The sequence below is a fragment of the Nasonia vitripennis genome, chromosome 3, assembly GCF_009193385.2.
Source record: "Nasonia vitripennis strain AsymCx chromosome 3, Nvit_psr_1.1, whole genome shotgun sequence".
In the NCBI taxonomy this organism is placed as follows: Eukaryota; Metazoa; Arthropoda; class Insecta; order Hymenoptera; family Pteromalidae; genus Nasonia; species Nasonia vitripennis.
Genome location: NC_045759.1, coordinates 760,449 through 787,820, shown reverse-complemented (window position 1 = coordinate 787,820; position 27,372 = coordinate 760,449). Strand labels below are relative to the sequence as shown.

At 50.6% G+C, this 27,372-nt stretch overlaps 1 protein-coding gene across 8 annotated transcripts in view; it reads right to left on the bottom strand.

Moving 5' to 3' along the window:
* LOC100120757 (SH3 and multiple ankyrin repeat domains protein 3) overlaps window positions 1–27,372 on the bottom strand; it is a 186,686-nt gene that overhangs the window by 98,697 nt on the left and 60,617 nt on the right. For 2 of the 8 annotated variants that reach the window (XM_032598102.1, XM_032598098.1), the window contains one exon: window positions 3,549–3,604. The exons of the other annotated variants lie outside the window; for them this stretch is intronic. The gene's annotated coding sequence lies outside the window, so the exon portion shown is untranslated. The remainder of the gene's footprint in view (window positions 1–3,548; window positions 3,605–27,372) is intronic. 8 annotated transcript variants of the gene reach the window in all.

Below are 27,372 nucleotides of genomic sequence, written 5' to 3'. Positions count from 1 at the left end.
AGGCAGTCCGTGTAATCCGGGCGCATCGCCGGCGTGCACTTTCAATTAGAGCATCGCTGCGCTGCTCTCGCGGAGCCCCGAGTCCGCGTGTAATAACAACGATCGCGGCGAGCGCTTCTTTTGCTCCTCGCTGCGCTGCAGTGCAGAGCTCTAATTGTTTAAGTAGTATCAGATAAGTGAGGGATGGGATGGGGCTCTCCTGAATGATGCTCCTCGGCAGATTTTTCACGAGGGCTGGATTGATGGAGATTCGAGGTTTGTGGAGGCTCGCGAGGATTAGGCTTGCAGTTAACCTCGGTGAATATACATTATATAAACCGTTTGTAGAACGCGGATGTCGGACTTTAACCCGATACACATCGGCAGCGACGTAGTTCCATTATGGAGCGTTATTGAAACATTATTGGGGAATCAATTTCTAACTGCGGTCCTCGGACTCGAGCCGTCGTCAACCTCGGGGGGAACTCGCCAAAAGGAAATCTAAAAATCCATTAATCAATCACAGTACTCGGCTCTATCTTTCTCCCTCTACCTCCGGCTCTTCTTTCACGCGCGAGCACCTGCGCGCGAGTACTGAGGGAGAGAGAGAGAGAGAGAGAGAGCAGCGTGTTTCCGGGTCGCCGGGGGAAGATACTCGCCGGAGATGAGAAGGCAGGCACGTTCGCGAAGTCGAGTGTCCTATAAATCGTTCTCGCGAGCTGTTCGGGGATTTTTCGAGAAGTCAGCGCGACGACGATCTCGTTCTACTCCGCGGCGGCGAGACGTGCGCCAGGCCGAGGCACGTATATAGCCGTGGGTTTGTCGAGATTCGCACAGGACGAGCGAATTTTACGGGCCCGCGGTGAATAAAATTCGCGCAGTGCCCGGGTCTCTCGCGTTTGTGCAAAAGAAACGGGGGTTCCTAGGTACACCTTTCGAGCGCCTCGACCCAGATCGCTCTCGAAAAATCTCCATCAAAAGCTTCGATCGGCCAAGACGCTCGTAAAACCTCCATTAGCGATATACTCTCCTCGCACAGCTTTCAATCGCCGTCGCATATCGTAAAACTTATAACGCGGTTGATATAACTCGTCGTCGTGCAGAAGAGTATCTAGGCCAGCCGGCGAATTTTCACTCTCTCATCCCTCGCTGATCGACGTATGCGCTCGCTCGCAAATCCCCCGTAATTGCGCTCGCGGGATCGCGTATGTGGGTCACGCCGACGGTTTTAGGCTCTCTCGTCTTGTAATTCGCTGGCTGGACGACGAATCGAGCGTGTCTGATGCGGCTGTGAGGGAAAACGCCGAGGGTGCGAGGAGGGAATACGAATGGGAGGATTTTCCGGAGCTTTCTATTCTGGGAGGCGATTTGCTCGCTGAAATATTAACCCGTGTCAGGGTCCCCCTTTGTGCAACAAATTTCCAACTGGAATAAATTGCCAATCGCAAGCGAGGCAGAAGAGAAAACAAATGAAACATCACTAATTAAAACTCATAAGCACGACAATAGAGACAACCCGATGGCGGCGACGGCGGACTGGCACGTGACGACAATGAATACACGACACGTTTCAGGCGTCGCGTCCATCGCGCTCGCGCAAGTCACGTATGCGTCGTCGCCTTTGCTCGACGCCGCCGCCACCTTTAGCTTCGCGTCGCGGAGCCGCTCGAATTTATGGTTCGCTCCGCGACTTATTGTACTTTAGCTCTGATATATATATATATATTGGAGAGCCGTGTACAGAGGGCAGAGCCGGTCGCGAGTCGAACGTATTTTTCAAAAAGATGTCGCGCGCGACGACCTGTATACAAAATTCGATTTCCCCTTTGCACAGACGGTGTAAAAATAACCGACTTATACGACTCGCCGTCACATCGAGCGTCAAAAATTCCCGATTAATTATTCATGGAATCCTCATTGTTATAGTCTCGCTCTTTCTTTCTTCTCTCTCTCTCTCTCTCTCTCTCTCTCTCTCTCTCTCTCTCTCTCTCTCTCTCTCCGATTCGCTTCCTCGAATGCAAATGGCCATTTTTTCGCTTCGAGCGCGAGCGACGAACTCTCTCACAACGCTCGCGAGGCTTCCTAAAACACTACATCAGCGACGGCGCGATTTGCATCGCCAATTGACGGAAGGGAGCAGCAGATAATGCATCGCATGCCTCTTTAAAGTTCTATGCGAGCACGGCTCTGTACACTGCTTGTTTGATCGTCGACTCTCTGAGCTGTTGATTCGAGTTGTACGCAGAAACGAAAGTTGACATTGATTCTTTTGCTGCTCTGCTGATAATTCATACTTGACAGACGCGAAAATACCCACAGGCTCGTTTAATTACAAGTTATTCACGCGGATACAGTTGTTAGCTCATTTTTCAAACTGCAATTGGCAAATGCGATATTCTGGTGGTCGTGCAGCCTTTTTTCCGCGGCGCAATGATTGATGACTGATACTTCTCGGGGTTAATAATTAGATCTTGATCATAAATTACGCTTACTGCATTTCGAAGCGACCTTGATACGAGAGGCGCGCGAGTGGTTTTTCGAATTTCAACAAGTTATTGTCCATTAACATGAATGGCTGCGTTTAAAGGTAAACGATATAGCCATTCTCGATGTTTATAATGTGTGTATTATGGCTCGATCGTTATGTCGGCTCGATTTTCTCCTCTTTCCCGACGATCTTTCGCAGCTCTTCTCGAGGCTAAAAATCATCCGCTGCCTGAAAAAATTGTGTAAAAAGCATTTGGACGTTCTAAAACTTGTAACAGAATGCTAAATTACATACACATACGCAAATCGGACCAATAGAGCTTCCAAACGGTATAACTGCACTCCTCAAGGATCTCTTGCGAAACCCGCGCAGCGATCCTTCTGTTTCTCACAGCGCAAAAACAAAGAAATCAATCGGCGCATACAGACAAGTAATTCCCCTCTTTGGAAAATCGAGCTCTCGCACTCACCTGATAATAACGAGCGAATAATAAAGCAGCCGAGAGAGAGATGGAGAAAAAAGGTCGGGGGTGGCAGGCGGTAATCAGGATCGAGACGCGAGAGCCGTGCGCGGGTAATGACTAAATAAACGTGCGGCAAACGAGCGACTAGTGTGTGCATATACCCGCGTATTGCATATACACACGCGCGTAAACAACACGCGGACTCTCTGTCCCGCCGCTATTGCGCGTTTTCCTCTCTCGGGCCATGTAATGCGCCGGCATTAGCGTCAGGTTAATCAAGCGACTCGCGAGAGCACAGCCTGCAGAGTGAAAGAGAGATCGAGTTGCGAGGATGAGGAGAATTGAATGAGACAGAGGAAAATTAAGGCAGGGATGCTTCGGGATACGGCTACGCGGAGCTGCAGGCACTTCCGGCTCGGGAATTCTGCACTCGCTTTGACGCAGCCTTCCGATCCGCCGCGCGCAGGTGCTGCGCCGTCGCTCTGAGGGCTGATAATTTTCTTTTCTCCGCTTGCGCTCGACTCATTGTAACTGTTTAGCTTCGGCTCGAGTGAGTTGTTTTAATGAGCTTGGCTGTTATTTTTACGAGCTTTTCAAAAAGTTGAACCGAGCACTTACAAGTTCCGAAATTGAATTCCGCCAGCCTGCACGGAGAAGTGACACGTAATGCTTACCTGAAAAAGAACAAAAATTAAAATATTAAATTCGTATAAAGCGCTGCAATTAAACGTGTATAAAATAATCCCCGTAATACGCAGTCGCTTGCACAAAAGCTACGTTCCATCATCTCGCTGCTCTTTTCTATTTCCAACCCATTATCAGACGCTCACGCGCGCGCACATGCATACGGCGTATAATTTCGGCGAGGAAAACTATCCTGCAATTACCGCGTTACGCCACGCGCGCGAAGAAAATTTCGGCCTGGAATTCAGCGTGGCGTCGATTGTCAGAGAGGAAAAGCATGTCCCAGTGCACAATAGCTACCAGCAGCAGCACACACGTAAAATAATTATTTCCACGGACGTGTCGAAACATTCGCGGCGGCTCTCTGGCACTCGAGGTTCTCACACGACTCCCCGAACGCGCGTACGAAATTTCGCGTCTATAGCTGGGTACAACGCTGGTCGCGCGCGCGCGCGGTAACGATATGTGATAATAAATCCGCCCTGGGAGATTCGTACGCGCGGGAATTTTCCTCAAGCGACGCTTTATTCGCTACGGTGTGCATGCGATTGTAATATTGAGTACTCTCGCTGCCTACTCGCTCGAGTGTATGTGTAATTGTGGACTCGTTGCAGCCGACGGATTATTATGTTTCCGAAGAGCTCTCTCTCTCTCTCTCTCTCTCTCTCTCTCTCTCTCTCTCTCTCTCTCTCTCTCTCTCTCTCTCTCTCTCTCGGGAGTGAATTGTGAATTATATGTGCCGTTTGCAATTTGCCGCCAAAGGCACTTTTCGCGAATTGCTTTTTGCTCTCTCGCGCTCTGTGTGTCTGTTGTTTTTCGCTTTTTGCGTCCTCTAATGGGCTCTCCCTCGTTTGGCTGGGCGGCGCTGGCTTTTTACACGCGATTCGCAGCTAATAACGCGCGGTAATGGGATACGCTGGTGCTCGAGTATTAGAAAATGAAGTTGACGAGGAGGGTCGCTGCGATGCGGGTTGGGAAACTTTTTTCTGGGTCGAATCAAGTGCGAACATTATCTTGATTTCTGTAATTTTCGGTTTTGATTAGATTAAGTAATAGGCGCGTTTCTCGCAGCGGCGTTATGTTATACGTTTGCCGAGTTTGCTTTAACGACCGATGCGATTTCGAGATTGCGCCATGAAAAATGCTAATCGAGCCGCATAAAACAGAGAGGCATTAAAATTCAGAAGTAATTCAGCATCTCCCCGACAGCGGACACGGTCTCGAATCGGCCATAAAGCATCAATTAATTTGCATGAAATTCGCATAAGGTCACGCAGCAACTGCGAGCAAGCCGATTTTTCCCCATAATTCACGCCCTGGTGGGTGTCGGCGCGAATTGCTCTCTTGGTCGCGAGCAACAAAAATCCGCACGCTACGGGTTGCTCTCTCGCAGGGGACAACAACGGCGCGGGAATTATAGGTGAGGTCAGTTTGATACTGTTAGAGTGTGTACTGTTAGCGCGCGCGAGCGCGATGTCTATTACCGGTTATCGGTCGCAAGTCCAGTGCAGCAACGGGATCCGTCTTTAGAGCCGCGCGTATACTCGAGTTTCGCTAAATTCGTCGCGATTCTTTTTCGAGACAATGCTCGTTAACTATGCTCCGCGCTGTACGTGGCGGAGAACGAGGTCGTGCTCGATTTCTCGAAACGAATTTCCTTTAATGACACATGCCGAGAGCACCGCGCATCGATTCTACAACAGCAAAGTTTACGAGAGACGGGTATAGATCAAACAGAAGCATTGTTCAGAGGTCAGGAGAAGGCTAATAGACGCGCTGAGCCATCGATATATTACAACTTGACGTAGAGGAGCCGCCTCTACCGCGATTAATTTCCGCGAGTACCTGCTACGCGCGGTAATTAAGAGCCGTGTTCCTATGCTTTATGCAGCCTTGGAAGTACGTTTCTTTCAACGGGATCTCACAGGCGCTCGAGCATCTTTCATATTCAAATTCGATCGATCAGCTTGAAAAATTCCGAATTACGGTACAGCGTCCTCGAGTGAAAAGCCGGTCTGGGTAAACTCGTGAGTTCCCACGAAAAAAGGGATACGGCGCCGAAAAGAAAAAGCAAGTACACAACCTAGACAGGACTCGAGCGAACGCAGCGAGAGTCGCGTAATGAAGCTATCCGTGCTAGGACCTATCTTATCATCTGCGTTGCAGTCCCGTCTCCGCGTGCACGTCGTCGCAAGGCATACCCGTCGTCCGTGACCCTGGCCGCAACCGCGCGCGGGAGAGAGAGATAGAGAGAGAGAGAGAGAGAGAGAAGCAAGGCCGCCGTCACGGCTTATACACTGCTGCAGTACACTCGACGTCGTCGGCGCGACTCCTGCACCTCTGATCTCCATACTCGTGTGTCTTGACCTCTGATGCGCTGTCGAGATGCGCGCGCTGCTTCTCGGGAAAATGGGTTAGTTATGCAGGCTGTGTGCTTGAATTAAAACGATATTTTTCAGAGTAACAAAAGTTTTCCATGAAAATGCAGATTAACCTCTCTGCGTATATAGAAGGGCCGCTCCCGCGAACTTTCGCGACGGATTAGGAGTAGCCGGGCAAGTTTTACCTATAATCCCGGTCGTCAAGAGCGCGGCTCTACTTTGCTTTCCAACTTCGACCAACGGTGAGTTTCGTGCCGCCTGCGAGGCTCGCGATAATAAAATTATACTCCTCTCGCGCACAGTGCTCGCGTAATCCGTTAACGGCGCTAATTAAATTCTCGTGATAAACAAAGCAGGGGACCCCCGAAAAGACAAAAGACGCGTCGCTCCGAAATTCAGTCGCTCATAACAAACGCGCGATCTAGTCAATGACTCGGTGTGACATAAGCGGCCGTGTACGACTTCGTGTTAATGCATTATGTAAAGCCGATAGCGGCGGGCCGCCCAGAATTCCGAGCCGTGAGAATTATTCACTCGAGGAAGAGGGTTGGCGGATAAATTTTTGTTTGCAACGGCCGAGGTTCAGGCGCGAAAGTATAATACGAAGCTCGCGAGTCGTGACAGGGGATCGATTGTTCGCCGATACATCGATGGAAACGTTAGGCGAAGGTGTTCCTTCGGATCAGATATGCATAGGTGGACTTTTTTCTCGGAACGTTCTGAGTCTCTCTCTCTCTCTCTCTCTCTCTCTCTCTCTCTGACTCCATTGGCGGCGAGAGCGAGAGTGAGAGAAAAATTAAATCCATCAATTTCGGTGAAACGCTTTATTGAATAAAAGCATTTAGGAGCGAGTCTCGGAATCAAAGAGAAAAATGCCCAGCACCTATAATGATGCAGCGGTGCGCCGGAATCGAGGGGTCGATTTGAGGCCCCGCGTTCGCCGGCCTCGTAATGACGAGAGCGGGCCCCGAAATTTCGGCATCGATTCCGGCCCATTATGCTAGAACAGCGCTGCCGTGCGCCGAAGCCTATTGGACTGTATAATCAAGTGCGGTATCGGGGAATCCGACCGCGGCGTCGCGTGCTGCGGTTATCCCCGGCGATTTTTAAAACAAAATGCGCTAAAATTGTTCCGTGCATTTTCACCAACCTTCGTTTTTCAGAACTCACAGATACACTTGGCTATATAGCACGAGACGACCAGCGCATATTCGTATGCATATGCAAAGGGCCGCTCTGCGCTGACGGCGGGTCACGACGGGTACGGGCGCAAACGAGGCGGAGAAGAGTAGTTGCTGCAGTCTCGGCTGCTTCTTCTTCTTCTTGTGCTTCTTCTGCTTGGCGTCGAAAAGAAGAAGAGCCGAGACAAAGAGGCGACCGAGAGAGAAAGCGAAGCAGCTCGGAGGAAGAGAGACGGAGAGAGAAAGTTGAAAGAGCTGCTGCCTCTGAATTCCGCGAGAGGATGAGCTGCTGTACTCTGCTCCGCTACTCGCTTATGCATTATGCATGCATTTTGCACGTTGCTCCAAGGCCAGAGCTCGGCTGAGTGCAAACATCGGGCCGAGTTTCGCAAGAAAAGCCTAAATGAACGCGGGCTAGCTGATTTCGCCACACGTCTATCTAATAGCTTCGTGCGCCTGGTAATTATGTTGACGCGTCGAGCGTTAATCATAAGCAAAGACGAGGGAATGACATTCCTTTGTTGCTAGCGTAGCTTCTGCGTCTATTTTTTTCGGCTTTTAGCAAAAATAGCAAAATTAAGTTTTTGACTTAATCATAGGTGATTACTCATTCGCTACTGCGCACTTTGTCATTGAGAGTATAACTTGGCCTCACGGGCTGCGATTAAAAATATAAGCCTTATCGAGTTTAATTGCAAAAGTGGATGGTAGGGGTCGAATTTAAAGACGCTGCCCGTTCCAGGAAAGCTCAGTCCAGCACATACATTCTTGTAAACGACAATGAAGCGCCTATTCTTGATCCTCGTAGTAGTTGCGGTGTTCGTCCCTCTCTTCAGCAACAGCTATACAGTAAGATACTTAGTATTTACCGTATTATTATTACATGTGCGACGGAAATATTTATACAAATCTCTCTAGGAGGCTCAACTTGTTGAGGATTTGGGTAAAATTGTGGAAGCAGTGCCAATCATCGGTCCTAAGCTCGTCCCTATAGTTGCAAATCTAGCCAAGGACCTAAGTAAAACTCTGAACGCTGTCCTTCCAACAGTTCTTTAGATCCTCTTGTGTTAACATGTAACTTATCAAATAAATTCGTCTTCCAAAAAATGTTCAACGCAGCCGCGGACAACGAGCTCACTTCGTCTCTTTCGCCCAGCCGCTGTTTGCTCTCCTTCGCTCATTCTCCTCTCATTCTCCTCCTTGGCTGCTTTCATCTTCTCGTCTTATCGCGGCCGTGCGCACATAGTCTCGCGCGTGTGTGCCAGGGAATTTTTACGGGCGATGATAAATAAGAGAGCGGACTCGGTATTTCGGAGGGTGGCCGAGGCGAGAGTGTATCGCCCGCGAAATTTAAGGCTCGTCTGGTGTGTATTAACGCTGCGCTGATGCAGCTCCTCTTATGAACTCGCGTTTAGGCGATAATGATGAAGGTGAGCTGGGATTTCCAGTAGGGAAGGGATTATCGATCGAATCAGTAGAGAGAAGAAATAATCGATGTCAAGCGAGAAATCCCGAAAACTTTCCGTGGCTCTCTCATCACCTCGGCATTTTTCATCCTTATCTCCGCGTCTCTCCTTCTGCGTACTCGGCTTTTTACCAGGAATCCCGCTCGCGAGGGATAAGTACCCGTGTAATCTGTCGAGTCTCGTATTCGTGTCGGCCGCTAAGCGTCAGCGGAAAAAACGCGCAAAAGTGATGAGAAAAAGGAGGAGAGCGACGACGACGAGAGAGAGCGAGCGCGACAGGGGCTCTAACGCCTGGAATATAAAGTAATTGGCGAGGCGCGCGCGCGCGCGCGCAAGCGACCGGTAATTCGTCGCGTCTCGAGCTAAAGAGCATAATTTTCCCGACGTGAGTGCTGCGTATGCTGCGTGGGCCTCCTTTTTCCATATTTTTCAATGCTCTCGCGTTGGACGCTATTATCCGCGGCAGTGCGCGTGATAACTCACTCGATCGATGCCGGTGTGCAGAACGAACAAAATTCGATTCTTCTTTTCGAGCGCAACAACCTCCTAGCCGACGTTCTCAGGCCGAGAACCTCGCTCGGCCCCCTCCGACTTCGCATCATCTCTCCGCGCTAATCATCGGTTCTCCGAGCGTCGATGAGAATCCATAAGTAAGCCGAGCGATACCGCGGCGGCGGCCGAAAAGCGCCCGGCCAAAGGGAGAGTGAGAGGAGGTGCCGACGTTACACGTTCGGTAGTTTGCTCGGCAGCGTCGGGCATCGCCTCTCGTCTCTCGGGTGGTCGTGTGTGTGCGCGCTCGCTTTTGTGAGCGAGAGATTCGCTCGCGGCTGAGAGCTGCTCTCGTACGTCGACGCGAGAGGCCCTGCAATTACCGGGGGACCGGTTTTCGGCCGCCGCCGCCGCCGCCGCCGCTGATGGTAGACACTCGATGCACTGTGCGTATGCGGGAGAGGTGTGGGTACACTGCTCTCGGAATGCACGTTTTCGTTTGTGGTGACGCAGCGGGAATAATCTAGTTTTGGTCCGAGCTACAACACATGAACGCAATGCAGATACCAAGTCGAATTCTCACTCTGTACAACCGAATATTCGCTGCTTTCTGTAAAAAGCAGCTGCAGAGAGCTGTCGGACGAAATTCATTGATAAACAAAACAAGCAGCAAGCTTAAGCTCTCCATCGCGGCAAAAGGAGGAGCAGCTATCAACTCCCCCCGCAATCCACACGAAAGTCCCCGCAACAGCAGCGGCGAGTTTATACACCCCGAGCAGCCGAGCGAACGCGGCGGAGCTGCAGCAGCGACTCGTTAGGAATTCGTGTCCGGGGGCAAGTGCAATTTGCATCTCCTCCTGTTGCCTCTTTCTCTCTCTGTGCTCCTCGCGGCGAACGCGGTAAAGCTTTTAGCGCGCTCGCGGCCCGCATTAGACGCGAGCGCGCGAGCTAGCCATTCCTCGGCTTGCTCTCTTTGGGAAATTTTAATATTTTTCGCCGAGCGCCAAGCTGTATCAGCTCGCCTCTCGGCGGCCGAGCGGTCGAGGCAATTGCCGCGAGTGACGCCGGGGCAGAGCTACTGCGATACGCGCGAGGAATAACTATGGCTATGGGATCCCTCTCTCGAGAAGATAGTTTGCCTTTTTTCTCTCTCCTCACACACACACACTCGTGAGGGACTGCTAAGCGTCGAGAAAATTAGGTGCCGCGCGTGCGCGAGTGAATTCCTCGCCTCACTCGGGAGATACATTTAAATTGGACGATTAAATTGATACTCTGTCATGAATACGAATTGCCCGCGACTCCGCTTGATTCAATCGTTCTAAACGATGCGGAGCAATTACACGCTGTAAATAAACAGAAGTGACTTTTCATCGAAACCACAGAGCTGATCCCCCGGAGAGGGAGAGTCGCGATCTCACAATGGAGCGTCGGCGCTGACAAACTAGTTTCCTTCGCGAGCTTTTTAATTGAAGAGATCGCGCCGCGCCGATACAGACTCGGGCCTTTTTTCTCGGCTTTTCGCCAGATGAGTCGCGACGATTTCGCGGAAGGTCGTATAAAGCGTAGGCGATCCGCTGGGAAATACGCGGACTTGCCTCGCGCCGCTAATGGCGAGAAAAGATCGCGCGGGTGGGAAACGAGCCGGCTCTGTTTTTAGGGGGAGTAATGCAACGAGAGATCGGAGCTGCGCAGGTGTCGCTGTTTCGAGCTTATAACGAGAGTGGCTTTGTCGCTCTCTCGGAATGCTAGCCGGTGAAAAACTTGGAAACGGAATAACTCAAAGCTGTCCCCTGGAATCCGTCTTCGAAACTTTCGCGATAAAAGTGCAAGTAGACGCTCGAGTTGTAAGGGGATAACAATTTAATTATAAAACGAGGAGGCACTGCGCACTCGAATAAAACCGGGAGGGGGAAACTATAAAGACACAAATTGGACAAATTACCCTCGCGGCGGCGGCGAACGAAATGGAATCTTACACACCGCATTAATCGCGGCGCGCGCTATTAATAAAGCGCGAAAAAAAGCCAAACTGGTTCTTCCGCTCAAAACAATTCAATCCGTGACAGTAGTACACTGGTCTCTCGGTGTATATAAATGAACGTATACACGCGCATCGGGCGCGATAAATCAGGCGCTTCGAATTCCGCAGCGGTACGACTAAAAAAATCACGACGACGACGACCGGAGGGAACGATGTCCTTGGCAATAGTCGTCGCGCGAAACATCGACGTAATAAAGGCCATTGGCGCAAGCGCGAGCGAGAGAGAGAGAGAGAGCAACGGTAAATCAGGATCGCGATATTGCTGCTCTAGTCGCGCGGTTGACGCAATTTACCGTAAGCCAGAGCCGAGTTCGCTGCTGCTGCCGCAGCAGTGCTCTACTGCTGTTTCATAAATCCTCGTTGTCGTACACGTAACTGCTAGTGGCATTAATAATAGAGGAAGGCGTTGGTGCGTGGCCGACGCAGCTGATCTGTTGCGCGAGAGGCGACGATAACGAAAGGACTGCTTCGCTCGGGATATTGCGCTGAGTTGGACTCGCGAGGCTGTTTGATTATCTTTCGGCTGATGACACGCTGCTTTTCGCGGATAAAAGTGCGAACTTTAGATACAATATAGAACTGACGTTCGAAAGGGCGCAACTCCATAAGTCATTAGACGCCCTCGACGCGCTGTTTGCGTACCGAGCGGCAATATTTATTGAATCGGTCGGCGAGAGATGGATCGATCCTCGTCGCGCTAATTGCGGCCCTTTCGGCTTGCATATAGCGCGCCGGCAAAGGGCGAAAGGCTTCCGAGTCGCTAGGCAACGGCACGCCACTCGTCGCCTCTATCCAGACCCATACACAGCTCCACCTGATGCAGCCGGGGCGCTGGCGGTCGCTGATGCTTTTATCCATTGGACAGAGATCAAAGCCGATGCGAGGAGTGTTTCATTGATTCTAGTCACACTTTTTCCTCGAGCGATTTCGCGCTATCACTGTTACGAGCTAAAGCAGCCATTAAAATGCAATGTGGGTTATAAGATAAATCACGGGATATCTTTCAGCATCGATTACGCCGCCACGAGGAGGAGGACAAAAAAGCTCGTACACTCCACTCTCGCATCTATAGGCGGCCCCTCGCTTTTCAGGCCGATTAAATCCTCCCGAGCGTCGGCGGACCTAACCGCCAGCGTGTCTTCTGCTCTATTTTTTATCGGACTCCACCCTTATCGGGAAATATATACACGAGGAGCAGCGAGATGCCGGCGATGTGGAAGAAAAGAAAGGGAATTTCTCGCATCGAAGTCGTCGACGACGGAAGTAAAAAGTATTCCCTTTGTAGCGCGGCAGCGGCGCTCGTCTTTCTCTTTTAGCTTCCGCTGCTATACCGAACCGGTTGAGCACTATGGGCATGTGCTCGACGAGGAGAGACAGAAATTAAGAGAGAACGCGGGGGGAGGAAAATATCGTTTCGAGCTGAATCGATTATATATTAAAGCTGCACGATAATCCGTTGAAAAACAGCTGGGGGAGAGGATAGGTCGGGGTATATCGCTACGTTTTAATTGTGCGATAACGTTGTAAACAAGGAAAATGCATTACGCGTCGATTTATTATTAGTACACACGGTACAGTGCAAAAGATAATTCGTATGCTTTCGACCGAGCGATCCATAGCTCTGCCAAACCTCTGCGCCTGCGCACGCAGCTGCGGAAAAAATCAAAACATATTGCGCACTCGCGCCACAAAAACTCCGACAACAACAACAGCGGCGCTGCTCAGGAAAACAAAATCAGTCGGACGCGCAAGAAAATCCCGCGGCTCAGCGCAGTAAATCTACATCCTCTGCAACTTCGAAAAACCGCTCCCTGGTCTCTCTCTCTCTCTCTCTCTCTCTCTCTCTCTCTCTCTCTCTCTCTCGGGAGCTAGTCTCTTGAAAAAACGGTGAAGGTCTCTTCGCGCGCGCTCGACTTAGAGGTGACCGAGGCCCGTAATTATCGCGTATCGGTAAATACGTACATACGATAACTCGGCGCAGCCGCGAGTAATTGCAGCCCGCGCGTTTTTTGTCAGTTCACCGTTACCTGGCGCGTACATTCCCTCGTTGCACGCGGATAGAGTAGAGCCGTGCATAGGGAAAGAGAGATGAATTTATCCCTGGCGATTGTTGTCGTGGTACACGCGCGAAAAAAGGAGGCTGCAGTAAATTTCTGCGCGATGCAGTGTATTGTGCTACTGTTGTGTTGCCCGAGAGGAGAGAAAAGTGGAAGTGGCCTTGGCTTATAGTGTGTACAGCTGATGGGAAAAAGTTTGTCCGTTCGGTTTTGCGAGAGTGCACTGTGTGTACGTGTGCGACGAACTGACATTTTCTTGCGAAGGAAACTCGACGTTATTGCACCGGCGGTTGTGCTATGCCGCTCTTGGTTAGTGGGATGCTTGAAGCCCGCTGCTGCTGCAGGTGCATGTGTTGGGAAACGCCGCGGCGGGTTTCAGAGATATTTCACTGCAGATTATTACAGAGGGATTATTTAAATATTGTTGCGCCTCTTGATTTATGCGGCTTAGAAGGTAGACACTCGTTGTCCAATGAATCACGAATTTCATCTGTGATTTTCGCTCGTGAATAACTTGCAAACTAATATCCCATTCGAACCTCGGCTACACGGGGACAGCGTCTCTTCGAAGGTGAAATCCGTCGAAAAAGTTTAAATTGGATAAGGTCATTTACATGCCGATGCCGCGAAACGCTTTTAAAAGCGCAGCAAAAACCGCGTACGAGCAATAACGCAGCATGATAACGCGGCGATTCGCGTTTTCTCAAATGGCCAATATTTCGCGGGGAAATTAAACTCGCGTACAATGTCGGAATCCAAGCATCCGCGCGTAGTGTCCACAATGGAAGGCCGATCTCACCTGCAACGGAAAAACGTCGGAATTAAATCCCGCCCAGCGAAATAACTTCAAGGCTTTACGAGCGGCTGATCCGCCTAACGCAAAAAGCCGCACGGCTGAGTTTCGTTACAAGCTCGTAATTATCGCGAGTGCGTCATCCCGTTAGCGTTACACCCCCGTCAAAGAAATCTGAGCCGATAATCCGAAGCAGATCTCTGCGGCCCAGCGGCAACATTAATAACATAATTCGCGAGTTTTCTCCGCGCGACGCGAAAATCGGCGGGATAAATCGCACGCTTTATTCCTTTCGTTTACATGCGCACATAGCCATGGCAGAGAGCGGCTGCAGCGAGTTTCTTACACACTGTTTAACTGCAGCGCTGCGTGCCGCGATGAATTAGTGCAAATTTTAACGCCTCGCGCATTCGTTACGCGCTCGCGACTGGTAATGAATGCTTTCTCTTCTTCTGCTCGTTTCTTCTTCTTCATCTTTGCCGAGGACTTTCGTTTTTGTCCAGCTGCGCGCTGTCTTTTGTGTCGCTTCTGCGAGTTTATCCCCGGCTGTTTGCCCTCCGTTTAGCATAGCAATGTTGCGCCTCGTGGCTCTCTATATTCGCGTCGTCTGCCGAGCCCAGAGCTCTCGCGTCAAGAGGAAGCGGAAAAGCCGTATACGCAGCTCGCATGCAGTGCAGATCGGCAGACAAAGAGCTGCCGATAAAGAAGAAATAGAGTACGTAAGGGCAGCGGCGACGGCGGCGGCGGAAAATAAAAAACAAAAGAAAGAGAAAGATGACTATCGTCGGCGGGTAGAAGGTGCACGCGCGCGCGCGTCGATAGATAATCGATGTACGTCTGCGGGCCCGCTGATTGGCTGGGGGAAATACGATTCGACGCGCGCGTAAATTTTTGCGTTTCATTTGGCCGGCATCGCGTGCGCTCGCGTGTATGTTTGCTCTCAAGAGCGCGACCCTGGCCCGCGCGATCGCCAACCCGCTGCCGCTTCCATTTCTCTATCCAGCGCGCTATCGATGACAGGTGAGCCGATAACAAGAGCAATGTCATTAAAAATTTAGTGCCGGTCGTAAAAAAGAGGCCCGATCTCCGGAACCTTCGCGGCGCGCTCCCACATCCATTATCTCGGAGCCGTACAATTTCCCATCCGCGCGAGAAGCAGCAGCTCTCGTCACCCTGAAAGCCCATTCTCGCCTGGCGCTGCAGGATCGCTTCCGCCTCTGCAACGCGCGCAGCCGTTTCCAGCGCGAGTAATCCGTTTACACGAGCTGCGCGGGAGAAAGAGACCCGCTCGATCGGATGTGTGTATAAGACGCGCGCTGATAAACGGATAGATGTAAGAGCGAGATACGAGACGTGTGGACGAGTGTGTCAGAACCGATGGAGCTTGCGTATAGTTGCTCGGTGTTCCTATAGTCAAAAGTGTATTCGCGGTATTAATAAGATCCCAGAAAAAGCAGGAAAAGACCTTTACGAGCACCCCGGTTCAATCAGCGGCGCATTATTGGCATCGTAAACTAATTGTTTTTCCCCGTACATAAATAGCCGCAGATAGAACACTGATAAAGGGCAATTAAAAGAGCGCGGAGAGCGCAAAACGAATAGAGAAAACAAACAAAGCGAGATAGCGCGCGCGCAGACTGCCAGGTATATTATCCGCCGGTGGAAGAGGAGAGAACGCGCCTCGGGCCTCCTATACACACATACCTATAAACACAGACGCTGAACCGCAGCAGCACGCAGGAGGCATTCGAAAGTGCAAAGTTCGGTGGCTTCGCCGGCTCGTAAAGTTCGAGCGCCGAGAAATGCTTTACAGGTCCCGAAGTTGACCCTGAAGCTGTAAACCTGTCTCCACGCGGGCGAGCGATCCTCGAGCCAAGGAGTAGAGGTTCTGATTAAATTTATTTATAGAATTTCGTTTTTTAATATACGAGGCGATATTTCGGTTATCGATTTCATAGTTCAATTTACACGTGCCAAATTATCTTGGAATCTGCAGAAACTCTTCTATGGAGATTAAGCCGAGCATTAATTTTCATCTGCGCCATTAGAAAGTCAAGAATACAACCATCAAGGTAGACTGTGATAGTCTCGAAAATGCGCGCCGTCTCCGCACGAATAATTGCTCGCGCAAAGTTTCGCCGGTTAAATTATAATACGAAGCGCAAGAAGAGCTTACGATTGACATAAATTCCCGCTGTATGGTAGTATAAGAGCCAGATTTTGCAGGCGAAATATTGGAAGACCCATTAAACGATGCCGGATAACGAGCTTGAAATTTACGTCGACGCGTTTTTGGCCTATCGTTAAAGCGCCGACTTCTTGTCGTCGCTGCGATGAAATCGTCGTTTTTACGCTAATTGTTTGCGCCGCGCGATCAGTTTAAGCGATGCTCCGTCAACTTTCACCGTCATCTTTACCACTGCTATATTTAGTGCTACTAAGTTTCTTTCAGGAAAGCACGAAACACGCCCTCAGCTCATTAATGCACTCTCCGATCGATCCCGCGCCCTTTTCATCACTACAGGTGAACGCACACAAATGCGCTCTCGAGCCGACCCACGTCGTCGTAATATCGAATGCAATCGCTCGAGGCGCCGCCGCGCCTCGCCTTTGTGTCCATTCGCGCGACAATCAAAACGCTCTTGCGCAAAAAGAAGCCGAGGGCAGAGCGAGAAAGAGAGCAAAAGAGCGCAGACCAGTACCAATCGGAAGCCCACATTTTCTGCTCCGAGACAGTTCTATTTACGACTGCTGATGTGTACAAGGCACACCAGCCGCGTCGAGCGCGTCCGTATATGCAGTTGCCGATTTCCGATTGCCCCCGGAGTTCGAGCATGGCTTAATCCCGCGGAGGTTAGAGTGCTTTGATTAGTTTTCCATAATTGAATTCGCCGATCGTTCCATCACGCAGGTGGGCTCTCTGCGCGAAAAGCCCCCGTCATCAATAAACTGCTCTACCCCTTATTTCTCAGTCAGGAAAAGAAAACGAAATGCCGAGGAGGGAGGAGACAACCCCATCGCTTATTATTAATCAAAATATCGCCTAGCCCCACCGCTCGCTCGCTCGCGCGCGAGAAACAAACGGAATGATCGATTGCGATTAAACGCAAACAGTCGCGCGCGCTGCCCGAGATTTCCAATTAAATTCGCGGCTGCTGCGGATCTAACTTTTTGATTTACGCGCTCTATTGCGCCTCGCCGCCGCAATAAGAAGTACTCGAAATATTAACGCCGGCGAACAAGAGCGAGAGCGAATCGTTCGTTAATTGCTAGCGAGAGTGTGCGGCTTGTGTGTGCCTACCTGTGCGCAGAGGTGGCGGCGACAGACGGAGCGAAGCTTTGCCTTTTAACGGATTGGAAAGCGGGTTTAAATTGGAACGCGCGCCGCTAGGCTTGACACACTGATGCCGTGAGTTAATTAGGAAGCTTCGACGGGGAAAGATGTTGACTTTTCACACCGAATTTCGCGATTCAGAAGTTGATACGTCTTACGCTGTGTATATAAAGCTCGCTTTAATCGCTCTGGAGAGGCTGCGATAATGGAGGAGGTGTGTTTATTAGGGCCGACGCGAAATGCAAATTTTGTAGCCGAAACTCTCGAGCGCCGCGAGAGAGCGTCGTTCGGTGTTCGCGGAACCGTTTTTCATGGGCGATAAACGGGAGCGTTTTACGACTGTACTCCACTTCATCCCTTATGAAAAAAAGGTTATCCACTTCATAGACTCCGGGCTATTAGCGATTTTCACGACCAATTCGTCTGCCCCATAAACGGGGCTCCCTTGCAACAAGAGCAGACGGTTTTTTGCGAACGCGCTTTAGTGGACATTCGGTGTAAACCCTGTCCGTGTATCCGTTGGCTCCTTCAAAAACAACAATTTGCTATAAAATCGCATTACACGCGCGTTTTCTCTCCATCTCGTTAAATCACAGCAGCCACCCAAGAGCCTGTCAAAAATCTCGACCGCGCTGTCGCGCACCACCTCATCATCGACTCAAACCTCCGAAAAAGCAATTACACGTTTTCGAACCGACATCGGCTCTCGTTGAAAGCAGTCGCACTACTAGTATATAGACCGCGGGCTGGGTTTCGGCCGCAGTACGCGATGTTGCATGCAAATCACCACGTCTCAATTCGCGCAACGGGCGCCTTTTGAAATTTCGACTCCGGCCAGTCGAGTATACGCGTAGCGAGTGTTTGTACGGAAAATGAGTTGGTGTCTTTAAGCGGAATTATACGCTTTTGCATTTTAATGGCGACTGTAATGCTTTCAATTTGGATGATTGCTACTACCGGCTTTTTCGGGGCCGCTTTCCGGTTCTTGGGTGGTTTCTCGTGATGGACACTCTGTTTACCCGCGCGGCTGCGTAAGTACGGGTTTCTAAACAGCTAATGACGTCTAATTGATAGGATTCTTATTTTCGCTTTCGGACACCTGCGGCAAAAAATACAAAGAAAAACCTTTCCCTATACTGCTACAGCGCACGTACGGCATCTCGCAGAATTTCGCAATAAACTATTTCCACCTTCCTTCCCTCTGCTCGAGCGCGTAAATAAAACAGTACCGGTGCAGCGTATTGTCTGCAGCCGAAGCCCCTGGGCGCTCACGCGGCGACCTCCACCTCTCTCCCTCTCGGCCGTCGATAATCAACGCGGTGCTTTGCGACACGTAGCTATATCTATAAAACCCGGCGAGCGAGAAGCGAATTCTCCGTGCGCGAAGAATGGGAAAGGCTCTCGCGCGCGCGAGCGAGTGTCGTTTACGTCCGGAGGACTTTCATTGAACGACGCGTGCAGAATGAGGGAGAGAGAGAGAGAGAGAGAGAGAGAGAGAGAGAGAGAGAGAGGGAAAATGAACCGAGCGAGAGCGAATTCAGCGGCGCGTGACCGCTGTGCGAAATAAGCGATTTGCGGTCAAGTCGATATGTCCGCTGCGTTATGGACTCGTCGCCGGTGTCGCCCCCCCCCCGTCGTTCTGCGGAGGGATTGTAATAATGGCTGTGGATGTGGGCGATAGGTGGCGACTGACCGCCTATGCTGTTCTCCGCGGGAAACTACTTGGAATTTCACTACTCGCACGCGAGGGATCCAGCAAACCACGGCAAAAGCAAAGCAGCCTGATGGAACAACAGACGGCGAAAGGCAGCGGGTCCGAGGAACATTGGTCCATAGGTGCGAGCATCTCGACCGACTACTCTCGCGCGAGGTCGTTAAGGCGAGCATTAGCCCGCGCGCTGATAGCGGCCTAAGTGAGTTTCGCGATTGCTTAGATTATAGAGTCGCGCGAGGTGCGACGCCTGGGAGAAACAATTTAGGCGCTGGATTGCCGTATTTTACCGTGTCTGAGGGTTGCTCTTCGGACGAGTCTTTACACTCGCCGAGGATTTCTCGTTTCTAATTTCTTCGTATAACTCGGCGTTGTGCAACCGCCAGCTCTCGCGAGGGTTATACAAACAAACTTTCATCGAATTTGTCATGCCGCGCGGCTGAGAATCGTCGCGTTGTATGAGACTGGTAATGAGTTTGCCCGTCTTCGCTGATGAAATTTGAAATAAATCGTATACTCCTAGATGCAGTGGAGTAATTGGATGGCGCTGCGCGTGGAGATAGAGAACGATTCAAAATCGTGTGGTTAATTGCCTTTTTATTCAATCAGCATTTCTCACGTGAAGTAAGTGCGCGAGAATTGAAACGCTGTCTCGGATCGGATCGCTTAACCAGTCGAGCTAATTCGAAGCTAATTATACACAGTTAGTTGACGCCGGCAGAATAAAGGCGTAATGTGACAGAAATTGCCACTCGCGAACAGCATTGTGGACGAGATAGAGCAAGGGACTCTCGGGAACAGCAGCGAGGCGTGGCATTCATTTTCTCCGCTCTTGATTCCTACTTCTTTTTCTCCCCCCCCCCCCTCTCTCTCCGAGCAGAGTCCAGAACCGTTTCTTCCTTTATTTCTTTTCAGCGCTGCTTACGTGTGCTCCTTCGTTTTCTTCTTAATTAAGTTAATGAATGAGCTCTTGCTTACGTTCAATTTGACTCGCGAAATTGAAAAATGAGAGCTTTTACGAGCGCCTCGGATCGGTTCGGCCCATCTTCATAATTCGATATCTATTTTTGCCCTACTCGCTTCTCCATTTCATTTATCGCGAGCGAGCTGGATTTAGAAGCGGGTGATTAATCAAGTGTATAGTCCGCTCATAACTCGTACTTTTAAAAGGGCGGGGGCCAGTCCGCGCAGATTAATCGATCGATTGACCAATTGCATTTAATATCCGATAAGCCGAGCTCTCGGGGTACGATACACAAGTTGAAACATGCACATTTCGATAGTTTTCCATCCTCCAGACAGCGATAATCAAGCCGAGAGCTATTATGCAATCAAAAACACCTAACAAAGGACCGTTTAAACAACGAGTCATGCGTTAAAGCCGTCGAGCCGCGCGCTGAAGAGAGAGAGAGAGAGAGAGAGAACCGCAAGGTCAAATCGTGAGAAGAGAAAAACGTAAGGCGGCGGGAGGCGTAATTAAGTCGCGCTCTTTACAACCGTTATTTGCACTCCCGCGAAAAGGGACAACGAATTGCAGCACTCGCGCGCGCAAATGAACCGCCTTGCGAGCAGGCGCGGGATAAGAGCCGAGACAGTTATGGTTATGAGCTTTCGGTCCTCGACGTAGGCGTCGCGTGATCGAGCTGGCTTTTTCTCGCGGTCGGCCTTGAATCGGCGTAATTTGACGGATTTGCATACGCGAATGTCAATGTTTTTGGGCTGACGATTGTAGAGTGTCCGGCGATACCCAGAACTAGACTACTGAGCCTAAATACTATTTTACTCGGAATTTCACATCGGTAACGCTCTCGCCTGAACTTGACTCTTGGCACTCGAGCGCGAGGCGTCTTGATGCAGAAAACTCGCACACGTATACTCTCCATACTCCGCGCGAGATATCACCTCGTAAAATCCATTCGCCGCGGCAGCAGAAGCCATGAAAGTAAATTGAGCAAAGTGCAGGCTGCGGTCGCCGAGCCATCGCGATTATGTTTGTTTATATCAGTGCAGCCGATGGAATTCGCCTACTCTCTACTGGCCTTAATTACGCTCCGCACGGCCTATCGGCTCTCTCTCTCTCTCCCTCTAATATGGAGAGCGTTCGGTGTTGCGTAACGCTAAGTGAGGTAAACATGACAAGTGGAGAGTGCGCAGCTAGTCCGTTGTAACGTGTGCCGCTGTTTTTTATTCGAGTGTCGTGAATCTAATTTGCCCAAGTGGATAATGCTATGTGTGTATATTCACGAGAACGTCAATAGCTGCGAAATTATGGAAGCCTTGCAATAGCGCCGTCGCGGGGCAATGTACACTACTGTGGAAAGCGACGTGTTGACAGTGCAAATAAGAGTAACATTCGGTACACTGGATCAATATTTTGATTGAATTGTGACCTGTCACGACGCTGGTATACACGCGAGCGCGTACTCCACTCGCTATCAATACACACGTTGTCGGAATTGCCGACCAACGATTCCCGCGTATAAATCAGACTTACGCCGGGGGAGAAACACACGCACACACACACACACGGCACAAAACCTCGAGGCTTATCGAGCCTTATCACTTTTCCTAATCCGCACCGACTGAACGGCTCTTTGTATAGAGTCAATGAGGCACTGCACACCCGCACCCAAACAGCGTACACGCGCGAAATCTACCTGTCGTTCGGATTGAGCTGAGCGCATAAACACGCCGGGCAATAAATAAGAAATCAATAGCCCCGGTAAAAGCTCATAATTTGCAAGTCTCCGCTCGCGTACATGCACACATGACGCATTGCGCCGATGCGCCGTGTACACGAATCCGACCGACTCATGAATTTATTTACACGTGTATGAGCCGCACATACGCGCTCGCGGAGGCAATCGATATGTTTACTATCTTTCTCTCTCTCTCTCTCTCTCTCTCTCTCTCTCTCTCTCTCTCTCTCTCTAGCTCTCCCCTTCTCTCTCGGCCGCTGCTGCACTTGACTGACCTATCGGCCGTAGAGACCCGCTTGAATTCGAGATCCGAGTAAACTCGGACGTATAGCGAGCAGATCGGAGAATGCGTGCCTTTGTGGATCCGGCGTGTAGACCCTGCGGCTGTGCGCGACTCCGTTCGAGTGTTGGTTCGGCTCACTCGAGATGGGGTTAGAAGTGACTTTGATGTGGGTAATTAGCTCTATCTTCGCACTAAAAATGGCTTTCACTTTACAGCCGCGCCTGCAGAGAAGCAACAAAGTATCTCAAAGTAAAAGCAAAGTCTCTCCTTCTTCCTTATAGCCCGGGCGCGACGACATGCAACGCCTGCAGCGCATACTTGTGCTATACCCACGACTATAAGCGCCGGCGACCGAATGAACGTATAACGCGCGCGGTTTCTTTGTATACCTTATGCACTGCTTGCGCAGTATACAGTCGAGACGTATCAATATCCTTTCAGCGCTCAATTTCGTATAGGTATAGGTACGCGCAGAAACGTGACTCGGGAAATTCCCCGCGCACGCGAATCTCTTGCGTAAGGGTCGCGCGGGGAGAGCGATCGGATATATTATATTGTTATGTAAAAGGCACTTTTTCGGAATCACCTCTGGAAAATTGAGATCATTGCAATTTATGCAATTAAGCCGATCCCCTACTCCTCCGACAGAGCGTGAGAATGACGTGGTAATAGTCCGCGCCTCGTATGCAGGAACTTCAAAATTGGCAATTTGTTGAGCAGCGAAAAATCGGACTTGGCGACTTTTTAACTCACACCGAGCGATTCACGTAACCGCCGCTGCAGAAATGCGCAGTCGTAAATCCGATGGTACTTTAGATTGAAAAGTACAGCTGCGCAAACGCAGTACAGCACCGTTCATTTGAATTCCTTCGCTCACTAACGGATCTTGCTCAAACACAATTACCTCGACTCACAAACAACAGACGTATTGCCGAGCCATCCGAAATACTTTCCGCTCTCCGCGCTCGCAACAAGCCTCGATTTTTCCTCATCTGGCCGAGCGAGCGATAGAGCCGGCGCACAAAACACGGCGGAACAGCAGTAGTGCTCCTCGCGATGAAGGCATTACGAGCAGTCTGCGGTGAGGAGGAGCCACCGCGGCCGGGAACGGTAAAGAGAGATTTATGAAGCATGACATCGATCGCGAGTCAAGATCAAAAGCCGCGGACGGAGTGTACTGAGAGAGAGAGAGAGAGGCGGAAAAGGCCTTTCTCTCGAGCGGATGACGGGACCTCGCGGAGAATATCCGCCGAGTAACGGCGCCTAATTGGCCCGCGTGCCGTAATTGTAATTAATACGGCGAGTACTTCTGCGACTCGCGTCAGCCTTGGCATTATACGGGCTAGGCACGCGCTTTTGTACGTCGTCGCTACGGGAGCTATATAGAAGTACTGCGGATGAAACGAGAATGATAGTCGGCAAACGCGTAAGCAAATACGACGCGATTAGGGGAATCAGCAACAAATCGACCCGCCGGGATAGCGCATTAGAGCAAACGCATCTCTTACGCAACATCGAACGCACGAAAACTCCCCGCGGCTCCATTAACCATCATAGTACACACGCGGACTCGGCCACGGAAAGTGGAAACGGAGGGAGACAGAGGGGCTCGTAAACTCGCATTAATTTCCATTGTCGATTAATCGCTGCTGCTACCGAGAGTCTAGTGCATACACCTACTCCAGCTTTAATGGACTCGCTTTTCCCGCAAATAGACTCCGCCGTTATGCGTGCTCGCGTCGAGTTAATATTGCGTTAATTATTTCATCGGGGAAGAAAAGTCATCGACGGGCCCCCGAGTAATTGGACTAACGCGCGTTAATATTAACGATGGTGTGGGAGAACTCAGCTGCCAGACGTACTGCTGCAACGGTTCCGGCTCCGTTAGTTCAACCTCGACTCGCGCGCGCGCATTACGCGCACTTTGCACTGATGCACCTATGGTCACGTAACGCACCGTAGTGGGTTAAAGCTCAAAGTACACTTATCGGTCAGTTGTAGCATCGGCCGAAAGAAGTATTGCGCAAGAGGGAATTCGTCCTACGTAGAGCTCTGCACGATTCCGCATGCTTTTTTCGTGAGAAACGCAGAGCCTGCACGCGATCGGCTAATCTCGCATGCGGGAAAGTAGACCGTGCGCGCGAATGATCGATAATAGCGCCGCTCTCGCGATATCGGTTAATAATACAGCCGGCTGGCTTTAAAACGGAGAGCAGGGTATATCGCCGCAATAAAAATATCGTTCATCTTGCGAAACCTTGAATTCGACCTGGCCGTCCGGCTTGTTTATGACATTAGAGATTATTTTCGTTATTTATTACTCGGAACTGGTTTGTACAGTACCTATACGATCGTAGCTCCATCATACGATTCATCAAATTCGACAACACGCGTCGTTGGTATTCATGGAAAGCGCGGGAAGTCGCGCGAGAGAGAAAACTTCATTCCGACGCTGTACAACTCGAGCGTCAAATAAACTCCGACGCAATCGATAGAGCGGAACGCATCCCTTCGCCCTTGGCAATATAAGAGCAGGAACAAAGAAAAGCAGGGAAAAAATGCGCGCGAGCTTCCCTCGATGAGAGACAATGCCGGGGAGAAAGCGAATTTCTCGAAGAGACCGAGAGAGAGAGAGAGACGTCTGGGCTGAGCTCGTACGTGCGTGAAAACGAAGGTCGAATAAGTGCCGCGCATGGCTGAGCAAACGTCGTCGAGTGCCATGTGGGCTGTACTTGGAAAAATTGTTGCTGCCGCGCGAAGGGCGAGGGTATTTCTGGTATGCGTTCATCGTCCTGATGATTACTTTATTACGGGTTAAATCGAAGGAGAGAGAGAGAGAGAGAGAGAGAGAGAGAGAAAAAAATTTCGTACCAAGTCCGGAATTTCGGAGCAAAGTACGTCCGACGGAAATAAATTGCGTCGGGCCCCGCGGCGTATATCGATTCGAGGCGCCGTCGCTTCCTTTTGGCGAATATTGGCACTCGAGGCGCTGCTGCTTTCGCACGACTCGCTCAGCTCGACGCACCGAGATGAAGCAGCAGCAGCGGAGAGATGAGTTTATTTTCCTCGGCTGTACTTGTGTGTACAGCGGATAGGAGGGCGGGGATTTGATTTAATTCGCGAATAAGATCGAGCGTTTTATCGAATTCTCCGTTCTCTCTCTCTCTCTCTCTCTCTCTCTCTCTCTCTCTCTCTCTCTCTCTCTCTCTCTCTCTCTCTCTCTCTCTCTATCTCCTGTTTGTTCATCGGATTTTTCATTTTCTCGGCAAGAGTTCGAGCTTGATCGATTCAGCGCCACCCTAAGCTCCGCCGGCTTGCCGTAAGGCTGCGGTGTTTACGTGGGCAGCGGCTTAGTATAGACTCGGTGGGTGGGTCGCGGAGGTTACAGGTAGGCTGTATATAGCTGCCCGAACGAGTCACTGACTCGCCTCGAGAGAGGAGATACGTATTCCGAGGACTTGCGTCACCGGACGGTGGCAAAAAGCGCAGGATGCGCTCCCAGCGGTGAACGTCGATGATTAAGGCACGGACTATTCACACGTCGGTTTTCGCAAAATGAGAGAGGAAACTGGGTCACTCGAGCGAAATTCAATTCTCGTCGACGATCGGATAACATTTCCACTCAATATTTCATATCGGCCATGTAAGATCGCGAGAGAGGAAAAATCTCCAGCGCTGCAGCGGGCTACATTCTTTTCTACCGTAAGATCTTTATCGGGCGGCTCCACTGCCATCGAGTACAGCCGCGAAATTATCGATGCAGCCCTTGCGAAATCGAGGCGCTTCCCCTTTTGCGATAAACCTGCTGCACACGAGAGAACGTGTATCGCTTTCGATTGAGCCATTGCCGGTTTTCTTTATATCTCTCGGAACCCGTTGGAAAAATAAGCCGAACAATGCCGCGCATATTCCGCGAGTTCATTAAAACTGACAGAGCGAGAAACACGAGGATCGTTTATGCGCGGAGAGAACAGTCGCGCCGCCGAATTATTCACGCTGCAACGAGCGCGGCGTTTATTTATTTATACTCTCCGTCGAAGCGAGAAATCGAGTGTATATCGGGGCGAGCCCGCGATGCATTATGTAAAGCAAGCGCACTAAGCCGCCCGTTAGCGTGTGCATTATGCGTGCGCGTATACGGCCGCGGCGCGACTTTATAATACCCGTCCTCCGCGGCGGCGGAGCCGTCAGTGGGTCAGAAGAAAGTGTGCGATCACGTTCTGCCGGCGGTGCGCGCGCATGTATGGGGATCTTTTTTCGCTCGTATGCATGTACACTTGCCAGCATTATTCCCCGAGAGATGTGGCTTTCTATATACATGTGTTCACAATCGCGAGGACTTTCGATCTTTGCTGCAGCAGGAAGCGAGAGGAAATCGCGCCCGCGCGATGGTGAATGTGTGTGTGCGAGAGGCTCTGCGGAGATGCTTTTACTCGCGGCGAGAGATCGATGACTCTTGTAAGCGCTCGTATGCGTATTTGGAAGGTTTTCTGCGGTACGGTTGATGCAACAGCAGCAGGTATCCACTTACAGGTTGTAGCACCAGCGACCTAACAAGGTATTTTTGGCATATCGACGCACCCCTAAGGTGAGCGAGGGGAAAGCCATTTTTCAAAATACTTTCCACTGCTATCTTCGATAATTTATTTCACCTGCCCGGCACATTTATCGAAGATGAAGTTTATTATAAACGCGCGTGTACTTTCATAACTCTTACGCAACTTTCTACCGAGCAAACAGAAATAAAGGTGTCGCAGGCGAAAAAAAAACACGAAAAGAATATAACGCACGAGACATGATTTCACGTGTCGTTTATGCCTACAAGTTCATTAATGCTCGCGTAAGCGAAGGCGAAATAAGCGCGCGCGCGACCTGCGCGTCCATTCGAAAGTGCAAGGAAAGGCTCAATGGCACGGATACAGCCTCTCGTTTTCTGCAGCGCATAAACTCTTATACACAGCTGCGCGGATTATCGGGGAAATGACTGTAATATCGCGTCGGCGGACTCGGAAAAAGGCAGCTCGCGCGCGACAATCGGTACGGAAAGATCGATAATTGAGATTTATCGCGCGACCGAGCCGCAGGTTACACGGCAGCTGTCCGCTAATGACACAGGAGAGTTTTATTTCACACTACTTAGTCGAATCTCTCGATGTAAGCTATGGGAGGATACGTCGTTTGCCAAGTCGTGCGAAATAGCTGCCATCGATGAATAATCAATTCCCACAGAGTCGCCCACGACTGTTCGCCGAACACGCGACAACAACAATCGTTTGATTAAGCGGAGCAATTCCCCGGTGCCGGGTAATTGTCCTGGTCG